Source organism: Euphorbia lathyris, chromosome 6, assembly GCF_963576675.1.
Source record: "Euphorbia lathyris chromosome 6, ddEupLath1.1, whole genome shotgun sequence".
Taxonomy (NCBI): domain Eukaryota; kingdom Viridiplantae; phylum Streptophyta; class Magnoliopsida; order Malpighiales; family Euphorbiaceae; genus Euphorbia; species Euphorbia lathyris.
Genome location: NC_088915.1, coordinates 13,653,212 through 13,677,476, shown reverse-complemented (window position 1 = coordinate 13,677,476; position 24,265 = coordinate 13,653,212). Strand labels below are relative to the sequence as shown.

At 33.2% G+C, this 24,265-nt stretch overlaps 1 long non-coding RNA gene across 3 annotated transcripts; it reads left to right on the top strand.

Moving 5' to 3' along the window:
- Nucleotides 1-10,189: 10,189 nt before the first annotated feature.
- On the top strand, nucleotides 10,190-23,707 carry LOC136232120 (uncharacterized). Of its 3 annotated transcripts, XR_010690314.1 has the most exons (8): nucleotides 10,190-10,425; nucleotides 10,566-10,754; nucleotides 12,172-12,268; nucleotides 20,521-20,866; nucleotides 20,980-21,113; nucleotides 22,470-22,775; nucleotides 23,161-23,295; nucleotides 23,506-23,707. It is a non-coding gene; the product is annotated as an uncharacterized lncRNA (long non-coding RNA). The 3 variants fall into 3 exon arrangements; XR_010690315.1 differs by lacking the exons at nucleotides 10,190-10,425; nucleotides 10,566-10,754; nucleotides 12,172-12,268 and having other exon boundaries at nucleotides 20,238-20,866; nucleotides 22,470-22,618; nucleotides 22,701-22,775; XR_010690313.1 differs by lacking the exons at nucleotides 10,190-10,425; nucleotides 10,566-10,754; nucleotides 12,172-12,268 and having other exon boundaries at nucleotides 20,228-20,866.
- The last annotated feature ends 558 nt before the right edge of the window (nucleotides 23,708-24,265 follow it).

The window sequence follows — 24,265 nt, the reverse complement described above, 5'->3', positions numbered from 1 at the left end:
GCCTAAGGATATTTTATTTATAGACTTTTAAGTTATGACTTTCGCCGGGAATTTTGGGAGTAGAGTTTGACGGAGTTATCTTTTAAACGGAGTTAAGTAGATTTCTGTTCTGATATTTCTAGAATATTATCTTCTTTCTTTGTCCTATTATAAGGAAAATAATACAATATGTACGACATGAACGCTCCTTCCTCCTACACTTGCTTAGGAAAATAAATATTTTAACTATTATTTTATTTATTTTTGTCATAATATCCATTTGCCTCCCGGAACTAAGTAAAGTCAATTAGGATTTTAAACTATCAAAATCATCAATCAAGTTCTTAAACTAATCAAAAATCATCAATTGAGTTCTCATTCTAAACAAAAATCATCAATTAAGTCTTTATCGAAAATCATTTGGTTGAAAGTTTCAGACTTTTTTCTTCAAACTCATTTTGAACCAACACACAAATTATTACAGTCTATATCAAATAGTCATAATTTCTGATTTTAAGATATGATGAGGACTCAATTGATGATTTTTGCATAGTTCAGGGATCTGATTGATGATTTTGATAGTTTAGGGTTCTAATTGATTTTGAAGGTTTAGTTTGGGGATCTAAATGGGTGTAATGTCTTTTTTTTGTGGGTATTGGGGTAGAGTAAAGAAAAAAAAAATTATGTCTGTTTTGTCGGTTTGTCAAGAAGATGACTGAGGTTTTTAGTTTTACTAGAACCAAGGATTTTAAAATTAAAATGAGCATTGACGATCACAAAATTGAAAAATTCAAAGACTTGATGATAAATTAAGCAACTTTAATTCTTCAACTTTTTAATTTTGAGGTCATTAAGGTGTTGTTTGGTGAGGAAAGAGAAGACTTCGAAAATGAAGATTTTGAAAAATAAAAAATTTGGTTTCATCGTAAATATGGTACTAAATAACTTTAATTCTTGGAATTTTCCATTTTGATATCGTTAATTGTCATTTTTATAATGTAAAAGTAAAAGATTCTCGTTTTTAGTAAAACGAAAAACTCAATTACTGTAATAAAAAAAATTCCAGGTAATAGTTGACAATACGTGAAAGCACATGAATTTTTTTTTTTTTTACTTTATCCATTTTATTATAGATAAAGTTATCTTTGTTGAGCTGCTTCCAAATTGAATCTTATATGAGATACTATATTATTAAGATGGCATTTTAAGGATTTTAGGGCTGAAATTAGAGAAATTGTAATAATACAAAGTTGTTCCTAATTATCTTAATTGTATACTTGTATAAGTTATATATATTGTGTTTATTTTGAGTTATTTGAAGTTTATTATGTTTGGCAGAGCTAAGTAGTCTGTAAGGAAACATAATAGAATCCTTTTGCATATCATATATTATATGGAGATGATATAAATATCAATTTTAGATATGTTATACCCTCATTTGTCTTGTTTACTTAGGAACAAGAATCAAACCATTTGGATTAGTATGAAGAGAGTTAAGGTAGAAAATGTACAGCTAGGTCATAGAAGGGTCTAAGACGAAATAATTAGATTAAGTGAAGAATATGAAGTTAGAGTCTTTTAAGTCTCACTAAACACGAATGAGCTTACATTTTCATTGAGTTTGTTTGGATCTAATTGTACAAATGTTTCTTATGCTAGGGAGGGCAAGGATCAAGTGAAAGCATTCGACTGTGTAGAATAAATCAAGTCGCATGTAATAGTAAGCATATATTACTTATATATGTGTGTGTATATGTATCGTGGTTTGTGAATTGTTAGAGCATGGGTGTGATTGAATCTGATGTGACATATATTGGGAATACTTGTGATATATTGTGATAATAAGAAAGTTATGAGATGAACTAAGTTGCAACATTATGAGTTGAAATGTGGTTTGTTGAACCTTTGCACGTGCTTGAACTGAATAATAGTTGGATAAGAAACGAAAATTTCTCAAGTGATCGTTGCTATTTGATATCAAATTCAGCACGAGGTATGACATTGCCACCCTCTTCTAGTGTTCGAACATTTCTTAATCTCTAAGTGAACTGATAAGTCCAAATGAGCAATAACTCTGACTTCCTCATTCGAATGTGGCCACACCCTTCTCAACTTCACTAATTAAGTGACCAATGATACCTTCTCTTTCATTAACAATCCTCGCACTTCACTCGTGACTCTTAAGTATGATTTTTGAGATACACAACTAAACTCATGCTTGACATCCAGTCACGAGCCTTTTAAGTGAATGATTTAAGGGCAACATGAAGTCGTTTAAGGTAAAGATCTCGAGTTCAAGTTCAAGTCCTATTGTATGTAGAAAATTTTAATTGAGAGAGGATCCACCGAAAAAGTGTTTTATAAGTTTCGAACAGAGTAATCAGATAAATAATAAAAATAGATAAGCCTCAAATTATGTTATGTAAAAATATAATACTTAATTAAAAAATCCAGTCTCAAATTATGTTAACAAAGAAAATAATACTTAATTAAAAAATAGGGTAAAGTAAAAAAAAAGTCTTGTGCTTTCACGTATTGTTAAACTTGTATCTGAAAAAACTTTTGTCCAAATGATGATTGAGCTTTTTCGCTTTGCTAAAGGAAATGATCGAGGTTTTTCGTTTTACTAAAAACAAGAATATTAAAATTAAGGGTAAAGTACGAAAAAAATGCTCGTGGTTTGCCTTGTTTGCAAATAGAGGTACATGGTTCAAAAGTTTGCAAATATAGGTATGCGGTATACTTTTTTTACAAAACAAAGTATTTAAAATTAAACTTTTAAGTAATTGATAACAATAAGAGCATTTTTTTATTTTCTTTCAATTACATTTATATATTGACAAAATACAGATCACAAAATCAAATTGCAACCGTGTAAAATGAACTTAAATATCAATTTAGTTCATAAACTGTCAGATTAGTAAAAAAACGTAAAATTTCACCATATTATTTATTGTTTCGATTTTGAAAGTTGTTTTTTTTCAGGGATTGTGTTTTGCTGATATGTAAGAATAATTTTTTTTAGATAAAAACGTCTTTGGTTGTAATAAGAACTTAAATGTGTAATTGTAATACTTTGTTTTGTAAATAAAATATACTACAGACCTTTATTTGTAAACTTTTAAACCACATGCCTCTGTTTGCAAATTGGGCAAACCACAAACATCCCTAAAATTAAAATGAGCATTTATGAACTCAAAATTGAAAAATCCAAAGATTTGATGATATTTTAAATAATTTTAATTCTTTAACTTTTTAATTTTGATGTCATTTAAGTGTTGTTTGGTGATGAGAGAGAAAATGAATGTTTTAAAGTGAAAAAGCTCTGAAAATAATGATTTTGAAAAATAAAAAATTTAATTCCATAGTAAATATGGTACTAAACAATTTGGAATTTTCCATTTTGAGGTCGTTAACAATAATTTTTATAGTGTTAAACTAAAAGATCACTGTTTTTAGCAAAATGAAAAAGTTCAATCACTGTTCGAACAATTTGTTGAAGTATTATTACATTACACGTGTCAAGTGTTTGTGGCATGTGTTATAGGCGGGAAAAGTTGTTATTAAGATGTGGAGGAGAGCTATCCATGTCATCTTTTGTATCCTTTGTATTCAGCTATATATAGCTGCTTGTACTGTTGTTTTTCATTAATAAGAATTGCAGAGTTTCAGTTCTTTTTTGCTTCTCATAAAATCAATATGGTATCAGAGCAATATGGAGAGATCCATTAACAAACACACAAAGATGCTTCGAAAACTCAAATGAGAAGAGGATCGAAGTCATATGCGCAAGCAGTTAGCAATCAAGAAGAGGATCGAGAAGAAGACAGAAATTCAGAAGAAGATCGAGAAGAAGATAGAAATTCAGATTCAGAGGAGAACTCGAATCAAGGATCGAGCAATAGAAATCAAGAATCGGGGAGTAGAAATCAAAATCAAAATCAGAATCAAAGTTTTGAAATCGAAGGAGATAATTTCAGCGAAGAAGGAGGTATGGATTCTAACCCTAATAATACTCAAAACAATCATGGTGATAATCCTGGATTAGTTTTGGTCAGTTCTGTGTTAAATGGAAGTAATTACATATCTTGGAAAAGATCTATGATGCTTGCTTTGAATGCGAAGAAAAAAACTAACTATATCTTGAAAGATGAAGAACCTAATGACAGAGAATCAGCGGCATATATAAAATGGAAGCAAATCGATGATTTCTTTTTTTCCTGGATATTGAATGATTATCTAGAGATCTTGCTGAGGTTTTTCTTCATGCTACATCTTCAAGGAAATTATGGAATGAAGTTTCCTTGAGATATGAAAAAAAGCAATGGTCCTTTGATCTTTAGATTGAGAAGAGATATTGCTGGCATATCACAGGGAAGTATGAGTTTAGTGGAGTTTTTCAACAAAATTAAGAAGATGTGGGATGAGTATGATGTTGTTAAGCCCACTAAAACTTGTAAATGTGAAGGGTCCAGAAAATTGGTTCAAGAACAGAAAGAAGAAGAGCAGTTAATGCAATTTCTATCTGGATTAAATTCTGAATATAATCATGTAAGGAATCAGATCCTCATAACTGATCCATTACCTACAGTTAGTAAGACATTCTCAATGCTTTTAACTATTGAAGACCAGCGCAATAATGATAGTGAAGTAACAACTGATTTTGTAAATATGTCTGTTGAAGGTGGAAATAACAGGAATTTTAGCAACAAGCATGCTAACAATTCTAACAATTCTAAGAAGTAAGTGAGTGCAGGAAACTCAGGTAGCAGCAACAATAGAAACAATTATGGTTCAGGTAAGAGCAAAGAGGAGAAATGATGTTCTCACTGCAAGAAAGGAGGTCATGAGAAAGCTGAATGTTTCCGAATCAAAGGATATCCAGATTGGTTCAAAGGAAAAAGGTTTGAAGGACCTGATAAGCAGCAAGCTAATATGATGAATGAGCAGAAAACACCGTTGGGGGAAAATTTAGATTCAGAAGATGAAAGTTCCAAACAAGACTCAATGAAGATACTTATACAGAAGGAAGTTCAAAGAATTATGCGTGGCAAAAAAGTGCAGGACAACAATTCACACCAAGAATTCTCTACATTTGCAGGAGCTTGTTCAGGTAACAATTCTACAACTTTATATTCAATCAATAATGCCTGGATAATAGACTCTGGTGCTACAACGCACATGACATACAATCTGAATTTGATGAAGAATATGACTAAATTAAAGACTCCTAAAAGAGTTTTTCTACCTAATGGAGAAGCTCAATTGGTTGCTTATCAGGGATACCTGGTTTCAAATACCACTTATTATCAGTGAGTAAATTGCTTCAAGATCAGAACATTTCAGTTTGCTTTTGGCCTAAGCACTGCATTTTGCAGGACTTGGAATGCTTTAAGACATTGGCAGTGGGGAGAATGCATAGGGGATTGTACTATCTTACTGGAGATTCATTCAACAAAGCTGTAATAGGACAATTTGAAATAAAAGATATTGCATGTTCTACAAGTGTAAAAGATAGTGTTACTACTGAATTGTGGCATAAGAGGTTAGGTCATATTTCGAAGGAGAAATTCAAGCATATGTTTAATAAGAAGTGTGTGAATGATGATGTTTTTAGTGAGTGCGATGTATGCATTCGTGCTAAACACAGCAGAAAGCCTTTTTGTAGTAGTGAAATAAGAACTAAGAAGCCTTTTGAATTGATACACATGGATTGTTGGGGGCTTTATAAGCAATGTTCTTTAACACGAGATCGTTATATGCTTACAATTGTTGATGATTATACTCGTGTGATATGGATAATGCTTTTTAAGCATAAACATCAAGTCACTCAATTAATTACAGATTTTGTTCAACTTATTCAGAATCAGTTTCAATCTAGTATAAAGGCCATTAGAACTGATAATGGCACAGAGTTTGTAAGTCAAAACACACAACTTGTCCTGAAAAAATTTGGAATTATGCACCAAAAATCTTGTACTTACACACCCCAACAGAATGGGGTTGTAGAGCGAAGGCATAGAAGTTTGATAACTGTTGCAAGGGCTATTCTAAAACAAGGACGTCTTCCTGTAAAATTTTGGGGAGAGGCCATGCTACATGCCACAATGTTATTGAACATATATCCTACAAAGGTTCTTAAGTGGAAATCTCCTTATGAATTGTTATACAATCAGAAATTCAACTATGACCAATTGAAGGTATTTGGCTGTCAAGGGTATGCTCTTAATAATGATTCTAAGAAAGGAAAGTTTGAAGATAGAGCAATTAAAAGTGTTTACTTAGGGGGATCTCCTGGTCAAAAAGGATGGAAAATGTACAGGCTTGATACACATCAGATCTATGTTTCCAGAGATGTACAATTTCAGGAACATATTTTTCCATTTTCTGACAACAGTAACACTAACATATTTAATGCAGACAATCATTCATCTGGAGTTATTCCACTTTTAGACAATTTTGCAGAAGCAGATCTTGAAGTACCATATGCATTTTCCACCCGTTGAATCCACAGGGTGTTCATCTCAGCAAGCTATGCCTTTACCAACTGCTGGTGCAGTTGAAAATCCTCTCATATCCTCAAGTCGATCTGCTCATGATAGTGCTGATTCCACTATAATTTTACGATCTCCAGCAATCATCAATGATGTGCCCACAACAAGAAGAACAACCAGGAATGTAAAGCAACCTGGATGGATGGCTGATTTTGTTATAAATCAAGCTTCAACAAGTGAAGTTGTTTTACTACACTCCTCAACATTCTGCATTTTTGGCAGCACTTGCAATTCATAAAGAACCAATAAGTTACAAAGAAGCAAAAGGAATTCCAGAGTGGGAAGAAGCTATGCATCAGGAAATCACAGCCTTGGAGAAAAACAGACTTGGGAATTAGTGTCTCTACCCATAGGCAAAAGAACAATCACTTCAAAAAGGTTGTTCAAGATTAAGCGAGCACCTGATGGAAGTGTCGCTAGGTTTAAAGCCAGACTGGTTGCTCGTGGTTATGATCAAGAATATGGCATTGACTACCATGATAGCTTCTCACCTGTTACAAAGGTAACCACTGTTAGAGTTTTCTTGGCTGTTGCCATTACCAATCAATGGCCGATACAACAAATAGATATTAATAATGCTTATTTGCATGACACCATTGAGGAGGAATTGTATATGGATCCCCCAGCAGGGTACTCTAAACCAAAGGATGGTCTGGTATGTAGGCTTAAGAAATCATTATATGGTCTTAAGCAAGCGGGCAGGCAGTGGAATAAGGCATTTACTGAGCAATTACTGAAGTTAGGCTTCAAGAAGTCTATTCATGATTATTGTCTATTCACAAAAAAGATAATTCAGGGTGATTTTATTGCTTTAATAGTTTATGTAGATGATGTCCTCATCACAGAACATCTATGAAGTTGATAGAAGAAGTCAAACAAGCTCTTGATGCAAGCTTTACAATCAAGAACCTAGGAGAAGCAAAATATTTTCTAGGCATTGAATTAGCCAGATCAGAAAGAGGATTGATGATTACTCAGTCTAAATATATCAGAGACCTGATTAGTGATGTAGGTTTGGACAATGCTCATTCAACCACTAGTCCTTTTGCTGCTGGAACCAAGTTGGATATGGAATCAGTAGAGTATGAAAAACCAGAAAGTTTCCGAAAATTGGTTGGCAAATTGCTGTATTTAGGTTTTACTCGGCCAGATATTGCTTTTGTAACTCAACAATTAAGTCAATATATGAGTAAGCCAACTCAATTGCAAATGGAGGCAGCAAAATATGTAGTGAGATATTTGAAAGGCACTAGTTCAATGGGGTTATTTTACAGCTCTCAATCTGAATTAAATTCCATGGAGGGGTTTTGTGATTCAGACTAGGGGAGGTGCAACATCATAAGAAAATCAGTAACATGGTATTGTGTCTCCATAGGGGAATGTTTAGTTTCTTGGAAATCAAAGAAGCAAGGGACAGTGAGCAAGAGCTCAGCTGAAGCTGAGTATAGAGTTATGGCTACTGCATCATGTAAGTTAAAGTGGTTGTCATTCTTGTTGAAAGAGTTTGATATTAACCCCATTTTACCAATTCCTTTAAGATGTGATAACCAGGCAGCCATTCACATTGCTGCAAACCCAGTGTTTCATGAAAAAATGAAACATGTTGAGATCGATTGCCACATTGTGCGTGAGCATTTAGAAACTGGTTTCATCAGTACTCCATATATAGCTTCATCACATCAAGTTGCAGATTTGCTTACAAAAGCATTAACCGGTTCACAAATGTCTGGGTTCTTAGACAAGATGAAAGTTGTAAATTGCTCTTCATCTTGCGGGGAGACTGTTAAGGATAGAAGAGTATGAGTTTTAGGGGAGGCTGTTGAAGTATTATTACATTACACGTGTCAAGTGTTTGTGGCATGTGTTATAGGCGGGAAAAGTTGTTATTAGGATGTGGAGGAGAGCTATCCAAGCCATCTTTTGTATCCTTTGTATTCAGCTATATATAGCTGCTTGTACTGTTGTTTTTCATTAACAAAAATTGCAGAGTTTCAGTTCTTTTTTTGCTTCTCATAAAATCAATACAATTTCTTTTTTTAGGTGCCGGTTTTACGATATGTGAAAACATAAAAGTATTTTCTTTTACCCAAAAATAATAAACAGATTATGATGGTTGTAAAGTTCTTTTTATCGATTGCACCAAATCAAATAATATTTTCCTCCAATTTATTATGTTCCTCCAATTAACAAAGTTGGCATTCTCTTGTTCTTAAAAAATTAAAGCTTTTTTCTGTTTTTATAGCAGACTATTTAAAGTTAAATATACCTTATTATTCTATAGAATTAAAGGAGAATAGGGAATTAAACAGTGAAATTGCAATCAATTATTAATTTATTAAATTACCTTTTAGAATACTCCCTGTCACGTCATTGTATTACTCCGTTAAGACGAATCCCTCACTTTGCTTCGGGTATTTACAAAATGTAATTAGAGAATAAAGATATCCACATAGAGTTTAAACGTAGTGTTTAACAAAATGTGTCGTAAATTAATTAGTTGCTTATTTTAATCCAAAATACTTTTAATCATACATGGAACAAGATCTTTCTAATCCATATGGTATGGTATGGTAGTTAAAAAAATGGATAAGTACCAAAGTATCAATTTAGCACCAATATAAGTTTACGTTTAAAAAATGTATCAATTTAATCATCTATAACAGATTGGACATGTCATTCTATTACTCTGTTAAGTTCTGATTTCTTCCTCCACGTACAATTGATAGAACTTAACGGAGTAATACAATGACGTGTCCAATCTGTTATCGATGCTTAAATTGATACATTTTTTAAACGTAAACTTATATTGATGCTAAATTGATACTTTGGTACTTATCCCTTTTTTTTTAAACTACCATACCATACCATATGGGTTAGAAAGATCTTGTTCCATGTATGATTAAAAGTATTTTGGATTAAAATAAGCAACTACACATTTTGTTAAACACTACGTTCAAACTCTATACGGATATCTTTATTCTCTAATTATATTTTGTAAATACCCGAAGCAAAGTGAGAGGTTCCTCTTAGTTTTATATTAAAAATAAATTGCAAATTTAATTATTTACAGAAAGAAGAATACACTTATATATAAGGTAAATTACACCCATGGCCACTGGACTTTACCTATTTTAACATTGTAGCCACTTATATATAACTACTGAATTTTATACATTTTAACACCGGTGGTCATTCAACTCCTCAAACACAATCGTTGACGGTATCAAAATAAAAAATTTGAAGAGTAATGATATTTGAAGAAACTTTAATTCTTGAAAATTTTCATTTTGAAGTGGATTTTTTGTTAAAAGAGATAGTGGATTTTTAGAGAGAAAATGCTCCAAAAATGTGCTTTTGAAAAAAAAAATATAATTTCATGATAAATGTCGTTTTGAACAATCTTAATTCTTGAATATTTTCAGTTTGAGGTTGTTGATGGTCATTTTGAAGGGTTAGTTAAAGTTAAGTGGCTTAAAAGGTGTAAAGTTCAATGATCATATAGTTGTTAAGAATTAATGTTTAGTTGCCATAAATGTAAAATGGGTAAAGTGCAATGGCTATGGGTGTAATTTACCCAATATATATATATAGCCAAATGTAAAGGGCGGGAATGATCCAGTGTACTTTTTGCTTTACCAAATCCATCTTCATCTTCACCATCTTTTTCCTCTCCTTTTCCCAGCTGTGGTTTGGGATTTTTGGATTATTCTGCTAGGATGCTCCAGCTCTCAGCTCATTATTGCTGTTGGATAGAGAATTATTTGGGAGGTGAAGGCAGGGAGATGCTTAAATCTGATTAGAGCTCACTCTATGCCGGTTACATCACTGCATTTTCCTTGATTTTTTCTACAATTTCGCCAATGGCTCGTTGCTAGATCTGGATAGCACTCGTGTAAGTTATCTTCTTCTTTTATTTGTTTGTTCTTTTTGATTCAGTTTGAATTGTTTGTGGATCATAACTACTACTCCTAAATCAATTTCAATTTCCTAAGAGTGAATATATGTCATATTGAATTTCGGCACCATAACCAGGAAATGTAGAGTCACGAAGAGGCGAAGCCGCAACACAAATGCGGGCAATGTTGTTTTTAGCCATGTTTGGAGTTCTAAAATTAGTAGTGAAGATAGAACGGACTGCAATTTGAAGGACTCTGTGAGGTTTTCTTCAAGTAGATGAGGAAGCTTTGGCGTTACTTACTCTTGAAGATCTCAAAGAGATAGGTGTGTTTGCTGTCACTTGCTAAAGTTTCTAAACTACAATCAGCAACTTGATTTTGCAGCTAAGGCTTAGTTTATCTAAACTGAACTGAAACCATATTCCCAAATCTTCATAAAGATTTTGACAAACATAGCATGTTCTCTAAGTGAAACTTAAAATTACAGAAGCGATGGTGATCAAATTGAAAAAAAATGAAAGTAGAATGATTGTGATTGAATTGAACAATTAAAAGTTCATCAAATAGTTGATGTTATTAAACCAAGCATTCAGTGAGGAGGCAAGTTACGAATTCAATATCTGCAACCTGATATATGCTTTCTTGCCCACAAGTGAAGTGATTACTGCTTTTTCTGGTTATTGAACTTAGCTTTGTAGATGCAACATTCCTTTGCTTTAGTATAATTCAACCAAATTTGGTTTCATAGGTAGTAGGATGAGAAGGAATGCTCAATTTCCTTTTTCCCTCTTTTCTACTCCCTATCAATTAGGACCTTGTTCAGTCATTTAGATCACCTGTTTGTTTCTCATGGTTTATTGACTTATGGAAGTGGAATTTGTAAATAAGACCTTCACAGTGGCTTCAGAAATGGTATGATTGGGTAAAAGTTTATCTATATAACGATTATGAGAAGAACATAATGTCCATATCCTTAATTCAAATTATCAAAGACTTCTTATTTGTGGATTAATGTCAAAACAGTTTTTTTTGGTTCCTTTACTTGGTGTCATGGAACCGATTGAACTAAAAGCTCGAGCTCGTAGTTAAGGCCCAATCATATATCTTATATTAATCTCCGACATACCCCCACACGCAAATGCCAATTGGGCTTGCAGCGTGCACAACACAGGCCCATCCCGCCATGTGTTTAAATATTGAGAATGGAAGCAATATATTTATTTATCCTTTGAGGTACCTTTTGGGGTGAGTTAGGCCTTTGTTCACATGGTATCAGAGCCATGGTTCAATGTTGAGGCTCCCGCTAATATTAGCGTCACGCACCAAATGAATTGGGCGTGAGGGGGGCGTGTTAAACATCCCACATTGCTAAATGAGGAAGCTATATGGCTCCTTATATATGTGAGACAATCCTCACCCTTTGAGGTACCTTTTAGGGTGAGTTAGACATTTGTTTACACTTGGGAGAATTTTGAATTATCCTAAACTTTGATTTGATGAGATTTAGCTCATACCTATAATTACTTGTGCATATTTGGACAAAGAATTAACATCTATTCTATTGTTAAGTATAGAATAGATGTTAATTCTTTGATTTCAATCACCAATCGTTGTTAATATTTATATTTCAATAAAATTTATAAAATTGAGGGAGTTTCTTTGTGGAATGGAATTGATTGGTCTGTGTTAAATACATATGATTTTCTGTTTGTGGTTCTACCGAAACTCTGTTTGAATTTCAGGTTAGCACTGGTTGAAACATTCAAAATTTCCAGCCTCTTGTTATGCAGTCACTGGTCCAAGCTCTTCAATTTCTGCGTACTGCAGTTGATGCTTAAGGTATCTTTTCAGCACTTGTTATTTTGTTTTCCTGCAATTAATGGAAGTTCAAACTTTTCTTAATCAGTTTGTGTACTTGCCTAATTCTCTTAGAGTCAGTTTTGTGTACTTGCCTAATTGGTTGCAATCCAATTGATTCTATCATGTGAGAGCCAGCTAATTGCTTATTGGATAACCATGTCTTAATCATCCCATCTATCTTTGGTTTAGGCATAAATCTTTTATTTTTTTTCATATCTGGATCCAAGTTTCAATTTAAGAAGAGACCATGTATAGGAGCTACGATCAGGACCTATGCCACTCATTCCATATCTTAAAGACATTATCAAACTGTGACATAGTTTATTAAGACCTTATGCATAAAATAGTGAAAATTTAGGGAATGAATATGCTAAAAACAATTGATCAATAGCATCATAGATAAAACAATAAAAATTCAGAGACAAATAATTCATGAGAAGCCTTATACATGATAGTAGAAGTTCAACAGGGTCTTATTAAGATTTAAATTAGAGTGCTGAAATACAAATTAAAAGATGCAGTAATATCAAAATTAGATTTAAAAATGATAAACAAACTTCTAATATTAAGATTTAGGAACCTTTAAAATCTGCAAACATGCTAAAAAATGTTTTCCTTTTTCCGAAATTACAGTAAAATTGAAGAGAACAAAAGCCCACAGAAAATAAAATCTAGAAATCTAAAACAAAACAGACCAGAGTAAAGAAAAACAACACAAGCAGGATAACTAATGTAGAACTAACACTATAATAAGGGTACTGCCGATCTCTTCTCATTTTCCTCATCGACTTCTTATTGGAAAACTCATTCTTCAAACCACAGAGCTCGAAATCCGATCTAAACGGAAAAACTGCTTCATGCATAGAGAGGTTATCCAATCTCACTTTTTGAACACCATTTCCGTTGTTAAACTTGAACCACAAGAAGCTATAATATTCTGGATAACAAGTCTGCTCCTGCCCTTCTTGGACACTAACTCTCACCCTTTTCCTCCATTCTTTTTCTTATAAATATCCATTACCCACACCTCCATGAAATTACCATCTTTGCCTATTACACCAAGCTTCCCCTCATATTCTGTCAGCTGAACATGTTTATAATCGTTACTGAAAGGAAGTGAAAACAGATCGTACTTTTCATCATCAATGTCAAATGTGAAAACTTTATTTGCAGATGTTAGGCAGTAAAATTTCCCGCAGACAGAAATAACTGGAATCCAATTATAAAAGTGCTCGTCACGTGGCAATTTTACTTGCTCAATCTGCCTCCATTTACCGACCATTGAATCAAAAATCTCACATTGAAGACAGTTGTATTTTCCGAAGATATGTTGCCTTGGTTGCGATAATCTCACTATCTTGTAGTGCAAAGGCTTTGATTTTAAAACCTTAATTGCTATGGACTCAGTGAAATATTTAGTCTTGGGTTTTGGAATACATTGCCATTCTTTAGTGGTAGGCTTACAGACATAGTATCGAGGATTCCTCTTATCCTCAATACAAACCAAAATCCCTTGTACACACGAAGCGTTGATCGTTACAGAAGAAGAAGAGGGTAAAAAATCGAGAGAGATGTTATGATTTGGATTTCCATCAGAGAAAAAAGAAGCAAAAGTTTGATTACATGTCATGGTTTGTAAGAAAAAACCGGATAAATCGTTGGTTCTTCGAGAATGGAGATTTAAGAACGAAGAATCATGAGTAAGACGATTGCAGTCTTTAGAAAGGAGTCTGCAAGTTGCTAGAGTGTCGAATGTTGAACGAGATAAAATCTCCAACAACATATCAGAAGTAACTTGAACTTGGGTAGGAGTAGAATCCATTGAACAGGGTAGAAAACAGTTGATTGAGTAGTGGTTTTCGGAATAGGGTCGTAGTTGTAGTATATATAGTATTTTGAAACTTGGGAACAAAGAATCCTAAAACAACTACACTAGAGTTAGGATCGGAGTTAGGTTTGTCATGTCCGACTTCTATTAGGCTTAACTGTACAAACTTGGGGATAAAGATTTCTTAAAGAACTTGGATTTCTATTGCTGTAAAATTTGCGTTTTTAAATAAAATTAACATTGCTGAAAACACTACACTAGAGTTAGGTTTGTCATGTCCGACTTCTATTAGGATTATTTTTTTTTAAAGGACTTCTATTAGGATTCGAAAATGTTTACTTATATTACTTTTATTTTAGCCTATTAAGTAACTAGGCTGTAATTAAATTTGTTCGTGGGTCGGGTTGGACCGTTTTTATTAGGCTGGGTAAGTTCGTACTATTTTTACAATATCCAAGTCTGCCCTAGATATATACGGGCTTTTGGGGGTCCGTTTCTACTCGGTCTATTAGACGCTTGCCTAGACGGGCCGGATGGGTATCCGGACCCGTGAATAAGTCTCACTGCAAACCGGAATAAACAAACAAATTATCATAGAGAAATTATACTATGCGACTCCGTACATCATGTTATCCATGCAATAGACCAATAATTTATATCATATCATATATTTTAGAATTTGGTATTTATTAAATTAGGTTTTAGAGTTTATATTTTAGGGTTAAATTTTTAGATAAATAATTAACTAAAAATATATAAATTAATTAATTAGTTACACAATGTTAATATGGTGTAACATGACATTAAATTATTCATTTGGCACACGAATGACTTGATGCGCCAAGCAAATAGTAAAATCTTTTATTATCAAAATGTTTTATTGTAGGGCATCAGTGGGATAAGATCAATTTTACCTTTAAAGTTATTGAGAAAGTTCAATTTTATCCCTATCATAAAAAATAGTTCAGTTTTATTCTCATGGTAGCTATCCTAACTCAATTTTACAAAAGAGAAATATGTTCCTAATTTTCGCTATAAAGTTTATAACATAGAGCACGTAAAACTGGACTATTTTGTATAATACCGATAAAATTATTGAACTTTACCAATAATTTCAAGGGTAAATGCCTCTTATCTTTTTTTTTTTAGATAGATATATTGTTTTGTTTTCAAATTAATAAAGAATGATTTTTTGATAAAACTATAGGATTAATTTAGTATTATATTATATTATCTTGTATTAATTTGATATAATAATATTGGATTTCTATAATTGCAGTGTCAATACTTATACGTTTTACGCAAATAATTAATTACAGTAAAACCTCTATATAGGAATACACTTGGGACCGGACTATTTGTATAACAATTGGGAGGTTATTCCTATATAGAGGTTGGTATAACAAAGACTCTCAGCACTTGGGACCAAACTTTTGTATAACAATTGGGAGGTTATTCTAATATAGAGTATTCTTGTATAGATGTTCTACTGTACTAAACTTGGGTAGAAAGAATCCTTTAACTATAATTAGATTTGTTAATCAATCGGATTAAACTGTGTTTTTATATGATTCAGCAGGCGTTTGCGAAAGTTGCTTCGCCCAGACATAGTCTAGCACAATTATTTTAGACGGAATGTATTCGAGCTTAAAAATCAAATCACAAGCGAATCCAAAATAAGTTTATTTAAAAAAGGATACCGTGCAAAAATATTTCTAACGTTTACAGTTTGGAGCAATTTTATCATGATTCAATTTTATTCCTAATATTTTGCAGTCAAAGAGTAATTTTGCCTCTAACGTTGGCAAAATAGGTCAATTTTAGGCATCATTATAACACATTTTGTTCCTTATTTTGCATCAATTGTATATCCGTTGCTTCTAAAAAAAGATTTCATATTTTTTGCAATTTAATAATAGAATTGTAGATTAATATTTTTAAATTTGACGAAAATATTTGAATATTTTTTGTCCAATTCCTACAAAATAAAGTATATTTTAAATTTTTTTTCCGCAACTAGTCATGCGTTTGTGATCTGTTACTAATGAGTGATAAAATAACGTACATGTGAAGATGACAAGATTCATGACCGAGAAGACAGTTTAATCGATTATATCTCAAATTAACCTAACTTGTTGATGTCAGGAGTAAAATTGTTATTGGCTGCCAACTTCTTTTGGGTTAAAATTTTAGGGTAAAATTGCACCATTTTAGACATTAGGGTAAAATTGCTTCTGGTTGTAAACGTTAGGGGTATTTTTGCACATCATCTCATCTAAATCAACCCTGTACTAGATATAGGCGGGCTTCATCGGGCACGAGTTAGGTGGTTTTGAAGTAACAATGCAAGCGGGGGCGGGATTCCCCGTCCCCATTGGTGACCCGCCCTGATGTGGATGGGGAATCACCGATAAGAATTTCCATGGGACGGGGATGTAGATAATTTTATCCCCCGCGACGGGGATGGAGCGGGGATGAGGAATGGTATCCCCGTCCAATGGAGAGTCCCTGACGGATCCTCAAGTATTCCCCATTACAATTAAAATTATTTTCAAATAAAAGCTTAAATGGGATAAATAAAATATTAGCGAATGACTAAATGAATATTTTTTCTAACCTAAACTAAACTAAAAGCATAACATCTCTGTCATTAATTCGAACAAAACCTAAAATTAGAAACAAGAAGAGAAAGAATATATACTGATTTTTAAAAAATATAAATAGTGATTCCCCGAGGGGACGGGGATGTGGAATAGGGAAAAAGTGTTTTTAAACGGGCGTGGGGGACAGATCTGTCCCCGTCTAACTCGTATGGATGGGGACGGGCAATCCCCAACTAGTCGGGGATGGAGATGGGAAATGCATTCCCCGCTCTGCCCCATTTGCATCCTTATCCTGAAGTCATTTTCATTGTCCAAGCTCGGCACAGTGGATGCGGGTCTAGACGGGCCAGATAGATACCCAGACCCTTGAACATATCATATTGTAACCGAAATAAAAATATATCATGGAGAAATTATATCGCAACTTAGTGCACCACGTCATTTGTGCATCGGGCCAATATTTAATATCATGTCATTTTTTTTTTAGAATTTGGTGTTTATAAATTAGATTTTAGAGTTTATCTTTTAGTGTTTAGAGTTTATATTTTAGGCTTTAAATTTTTAGATAAATAATTAATTAAAAATATATAAATTAATTAATTACACAATGTTAGTATTTTTTATTGAGGTGTAACATGATATTAAATTGATTTTCCTTGAAAATATTAGAGTTAAATAACAGTCAAACCAGTCTTTTCAAATTTTCAATAGTGTAGGGTTAAAATTGATTTTCCTTAACATTAGAGTTAAATTTGCACAATTTCATAGGGCTAAATTTACTTTGCTTGAAAAGTCAGAGGTTAAATTTGGTCATTGTCCCATTTTGTTTTATTAAGAGTCCATTTTCTCTTATTTCGTCTAAGACTCATAAAAGGCCAGGACCGATCCTGATCGTGTTTAGTAGGGCTCAACGGGTTTTTGTAAAAATTTCTTAGCTCAGGCCTAGTCCAACAACTATTATTTTAGACGGGTTAGGTTCGAGCTTAAAAATTAAATCACAAGTCAATCTAAATGAACCCATCTATATTTAATAAATAATATTTAATTTATACTTAAAAATAAATAAGAAATATAAAAAATTTAAATTTAATAATTAATATTAATAGAACGGGCTAGGCTGGGTCAGCGCGTACTATTTTTATGTAGCCTATTATCATAAAAGAACAATAAAAATTTAGAAACTAAAATAATTTATTAGAAGCTTTATCTAAACCAGAGAAAATTCAAGTAGCCTTAAAATGTGTTTTTGTTACAACTTAATCTCCAATTATCTATTACATATTTTATTAAAACCTTATGCATAAAATACTGAAAATTTAGGGACTGGATATGCTAAAAATAATTGGTCAAGAGTATCATAGATAAAACAATAAAAATATAAATTAAAAGATTCAGTAAACTAATTTTTGGTGTAATATCAAAAATAGAATTGAAGATGATAAACATACCACCAATTCTAATTAGCATCACTAGAATAACTGTGAACATCATTCATATACTCATCTCTTCAGTCTCCGCCTTGCTTCTGCTTAGTCATTCTTTAAATCACAGAGTTCGAAATCTGATTGAAACGAAAAAACTTTTTGATACCTAGAAAGGTTGTCCAATCTCACTTTCTGAACACTGTTTCCATTGTTAAACTTTAACCAAAAGAAGCTATAATATTTCGGAACCAAATCAACATTAGCATTACAAAAACTAACTGGATAATAAGTCTGCTTCTGGCATTCTTCGACACTAACTCTCATCATTTTTCCCCATTCCTTTTTCTTATAAATCTCCATTATCCACACCTCCATAAAATTACCTTCTCTGCCTATTGCACCAAGTTTCTCCTCATATTTTGTCAACTGAACATGTTTATAATCGTCACTGAAAGGAAGTGAAAACACATCGTACTTTTCATCATCAACGTCAAATGCCAAAACCTTTTTTGCGGATGTCAGCCAGTGAAATCTGCCACACACAGAAATAGCTGAAATCCAACTAAAAAAGTGCTCATCACATGGCAATTTTACCTGCTTAATCTGCCTCCATTTACCCACCATTGAATCAAAAATCTCACATCGAAGACAGTTGTATTTTCCGAAGTAACGTTGCGTTGGTTGCGATAATCTCACTATCTTGTAGTGTAAAGGCTTTGATTTTAAAACCTTAGTGGCTATGGACTTAGTGAAATATTTAGTCTTGGGGTTTGGAATACATTGCCATTCTTTAGTGAGAGGCTTGCAGACATAGTATCGAGGAATCCTCTCGTTCTCAATACAAACCAAAATCCCTTGTAAGGATGAAGCTATAATCTCTACAGAAGGAGAGGGTAAAAAATCGAGAGAGATGTTACGATTTGAATTTCCATCAGAGAAAAAAGAAACATAAGTTTGATCATATCTTATGGTCTGTAAGAAAAAACCGGATAAATTGTTGGTTCTTTGAGAATGGAGGTTTAAGAATAAGGACTCATAAGCGAGACGATTACAGTCTTTAGAAAGGAGTCTACAAGTTGCTAGAGTTTTGAATGAAGAACGAGATAAAATCTCGAACAAGATATCAGAAGTTACATGAAACTGGATAGGAGTAGAGTCCATTGAGTTGGATAGAAAAGAGTGAGAATCGGAGTTGTTGTATATATAGTATTTTGCAACTTGGGAATAGAGAATCCTTAAACAGCTAGGCTTAGGCACTGTTCTTTTTGACTGAAATTAAATTAAATTAAATTAAATTAACTTAACTTAACTTAACTTAACTTAACTGAACTGAATACTACTGAACTTAATTTAACTTAACTTAACTTAACTACACCAAATAATTAATTGAACTGAACTGAACTGAACTGAATGTTGTTGAACTGAACTTAACTGAACTTAACTTAACTGAACTGAACTGAACTTACTTATGCTGAAATTAAGTCAAAAAGAACAGGGCCTTAGGCTTCTATTAGTATTTATTTGGAATTCTAAACATGTTGCTGTAGAAATTAAATTATACACTTCTATTAGGATTTGAATTGGACTGCAATTAAATTCTAAACGTGTAGCTGTAGTAATATCTTCTATTAGGATTTGTAAGTAACTGAACTGTAATTAAATATAGTTTTAATAAATAATATTTAATTCTCACCAAAAATAATTTAATGTGTTACTTAAAAATAAATATTTAACATAAAAATATATGACTTTAATAATTAATAGGGAAGGTTAGACTAGGTCAGCTCGTCCTACTTTTATAAAACTTAAGCCTCCTATATATATACGAGCTTTACCCGGCCTGAGTTGGGCCGATCCTAAAGTCCTTTTTCCTTGTCCAAACTTGGCCGTGGACTTAGACGGCCGGACGTGTACCCAGACCCATGAATAGTTTTGCAGCGGTTCATGTTCTAATTTGAAAATTCATTTTTTCCTTTTTTTTTCCTATATTATTTTTTATGACAAGCTATAATATTTTGGAGTATTAATACGTCAAAATATTAGTCTGGGATAAAATTGCCATTCCACTAGTTTAAAAATATTTATCATTTCTTTATTAAATAACTTTCTTTTTTACATTTATCTAAATAACTTTATCTTTTTCCCACTAATATTCGTTTTCTTTTCTTGAAAGAAAAGAAGCAAATTCATTAAAAGGTCAAACGTTTATTAAATGGGATAATTACAAAATTAGTCCTATTATATAATCCATTTACATTTTTAGCCTAGTGCTTCAATCTTTTACAAATCTAGGCAGTTTTAGTGTATTTGTACAAATTTGCCCGTATCTTTCCCATTCTCTGTTATACGCCCTAAACATATCGAACGATGGAGGAGGAGGGGGAGCGAACCATAAGCGAGCGGCGAGAAGAACAGGGATAGGAAGCGAACGGCGGCGAAGCGGCGGTGATAGGAAGAGAAGGAAGAAGTCGAACGATCGAGGAGGAGGGGGAGCGAACCATAAGCGAACGGCGAGGAGAACAGGGATAGGAAGCGAACGGCGGCGAAGCTAACAGGAGGAGAAGCGGCGGTGATAGGAAGAGAAGGAAGAAGTCGAACGGTGAGAGGAAGAGGCGGAAGAAGGCAAACGGTGAGAGGCGGAGGAGGAAGAAGGCAAACCTCTTTCCGACAATCTCGTTCCACCATGGGTAAGGGTAAAAAGCAATCCCGTAGCAAACGAAAGGTAAACAATCTTAAATTTTTCATTTCTTTTCAACTTTTAAGATTCATGATAGGCACAATCTTAGGGTTGGATTTTGAATTGATGATTCTGCCCACCAATATCAAATTTGTCAGCCATCGGTCAATTTCTACAACATGGTGGAATGAGCAGCAAAGCCACCTCCGTCACGACAACAACCTTCATTCTGGGTGATGATATGCTTCGATTCCTCTCATTTCTTAAGCCCAGAAAGTACCATATCAGACAGGTTAGTTCTCTCTTTTCTCACTTCTCGATTAGGCCGCACTTCTTTTGCACTGCTTCTTCCAGTGATCCAATCAGTACCATAAACTGCATTGCTATTTCCCAATCTATTTTATCCAAATTCCCTAATTTCTTTGAAAGCCAAGGGCAGAAATTTGCTAAGGATACTTCTTTCAAGGAACTTCTTTTAGACATTTCTGATATAATACCTGATGTGGCGCGTAGATTTAGAAGGGTTTCCAGGTTGGAACCTGAAGATGTACTTGAAATACTGCTGGATTTTCAATCTGAATGTCAAAAAATTGAAATTAATGGTAAGAAGGTCGAGTCTTGTGGGGGGTTTTCAATTGGGCTAGTGCTCAGAATAAGGGTTTTAATCATCTTCTTCACTCATGTGAGGTTATGGCATCAGTGCTTATTCGGTATGGAATGCTTAGAGAGGTTCAGTTACTTCTTTTGGCAATGGAGAGACAAGGAATTTCGTTGGATAACAATGACATCTTTTCTAAGTGATATAGAAAGAGCTGTGCTAGTGTACGATCGAATTAGGGAGCAAGGTTTCATACCATCGTTGTCTTGTTATACTGTATTTATTGATCTGTTGGTGAGAATGAGAAGAACCCCACTGGCATCTAGAGCTTGTTTGGATATGGTACAAATTGGGATTGATTTGAAGCAGAAGGACATGGCAGGATATTGCAAAGCTAGACAATTTAATGAAGTGAAGAAGTCTCTTACAATTTTCTTGTGTATGGATTTTCAAAGAGTAAAGATGTGTCTCGTTGTGTACAATATCTCTCCACTATGATCTCAAAGGGATTTCAGCCAAGCTATCGCAGCTTACAAACAGTAGTAACCTGCCTCTGCGATATTGGAGAACTCAGTGAAGCCATGAAGATGATATAAATAGGCAGATTTAGAGCATATTTCAGTTGCATGACTATTTAAGCATATGTTGATTTATTACATAACAGTTTTGGATAAATTTTCATGTAAAATATTGGCATGAGTAATTTCTGATTGCAGTCTACTTAATAATGCATCATAACAAGTATATTTGGAATTCGTATATTACATTACTATGTCTGCATTTGGAATTCTTATCAATGATATTTGACATATGTTTGTCGATACTTTGTGGCTCTTTTTATACGGTCATATTTTAAAAAATACGACAGGCTATATAATCTGTCTCCTGTCGCATTTTAAAAAATACGACAAGTACGACAGACTATATAATCTGTCGCCTGTCGCATTTTTTTTAAAATACGACAGGTACGACAGCCTATAGATTATGTTATTTGACGTATATTTTCTATTATGTTCTCTGTATTTATCTGATTATTTGTCTTATTTGCAGCATGATCAAAGGGTATCACAACCGAACAAAAGGAGAAAAAAGGCATTACTTGGGATTCAATTTTTCACGTTCACTTCTTAATTCCTCACTATGACTTAAGCTTTGACAGTTATGTTGCATTGGATTTAATGAATCCGAGTTAGATGCAGGTGAATGCTATTGTATGCTTTCTTTTGTGTTACATACACTACTGTCATAGCCCTTTACCTCTGTGAATATACTGCATAATAGGAAAGAACAAGACGTTATAGTTGAGTGCAGAGGCTATGATGCTGCTCGCTTCTAGAACATTGAATATGTTCATGGGTAAGCATTTCTTACTTTTCGCCGATTCTCAAACTGTTTTCCTTGGTAATTCTTATGTTCAATTGCAGCTGTAATAATTCCTTTCAGATATGTATCAGCAGAAATATATTGATAGGATTTTGTTCTCAATAATTAGTTTGTATACTTTGTATTTGTTTCCTACTTCGGTTTTATTTTAATCTAACTTCAATTTCACATGAACGATTTCTTGTTAAGATGGAGATGCAGCTAAGACTTTCAGTCTGAGATAATTGTTACACTTGGTGATTATGTGCGAAAAATTTATCATGTGCCTACTAGCAATTGTAATCTAGAGCCCAGCTTTTTATTTTGGCCTTCGAGCTAGCAAAATTACCCATCTCATATTCTGTCTCTTGTCTTGTAGCTGGGAAATGGATGGTGTAGCAAGGGCAGAAAAAGATATCTGTTTCATTTGCATGTGAGATATTGAAATCTGATAAAGCTGCAAAAGAGCATATAAGGAAGTTCATGCCCAAATTATTTGGGCTAGATGCTGTTGGTAAGTGTCCATCCATCATTTTGTGAAGAAAAACCATGTTCGTAAACAGTTTCACTCCTTGCTGTCTTGGTTTCACTTCAAGTCATTCTCATTTACGTGATCCACCATGAAGAATTGTGATCCAATGCCTGTACTCATTTTCTTTTTTCATTTTCTATATTTATACTTTGAAGATCATCATTCAATTAACTTATGTATTTTATGTTGCAGGGACCAAATGGATGGAAGAAAACCTGCAAAGAATGGGCATAATAAGTCATGAGATTCAAGGTTTAGGTTTTTAGGCTTCTTATATAGTAAAATGTTAGCTTTGTAATGACAAACTTTTGGTTAGAATTGTGATCTTCACATATGTACAAGTTTATTGTTATATATAAAAGTTATTTGCACATTATTTATAAGAAACTTTGGTTATTTATAAAAGAGGTATAAAAAAAACAATGACAAAATTCTTATAAGAAAATGTGATACTATTTACGTTCCAACAACATGATTTAATACAAATTGTTGTACATTTGTTGTACAGATATGTAATATGTTATTTGGTACATTGATGTTAAAACTAGTATGTAGTTTAGTACATTGATGTTAAAACTAGTATGTAGTTTAGTACATTGATGTTTAAAATACGACAGGTGCGACATGGGTAGTAGATTTAGTACATGAAAATACGACAGGTACAACACAATATATAATCTGTTGCTTGTCGTATTTTAAAAAATACGACAGGTACGACACAATATATAATCTGTTGTTTGTCGTATTTTAAAAAATACGACAGGTACGACAGGCAAAGGGGGAATAAGGAAGACAAGGGTAGTTTTGTCCAAATACAATGAAACTGCCTAGATTTGTAAAAAGCTACAGAACTAGGTTAAAAACGTAAATGGGTTTTAAAATAGGGCTAATTTTGTAATTGTCCCTTTATTAAATTATCAAGTAATAGAGGTCATATAGAAGGACTCTCGTG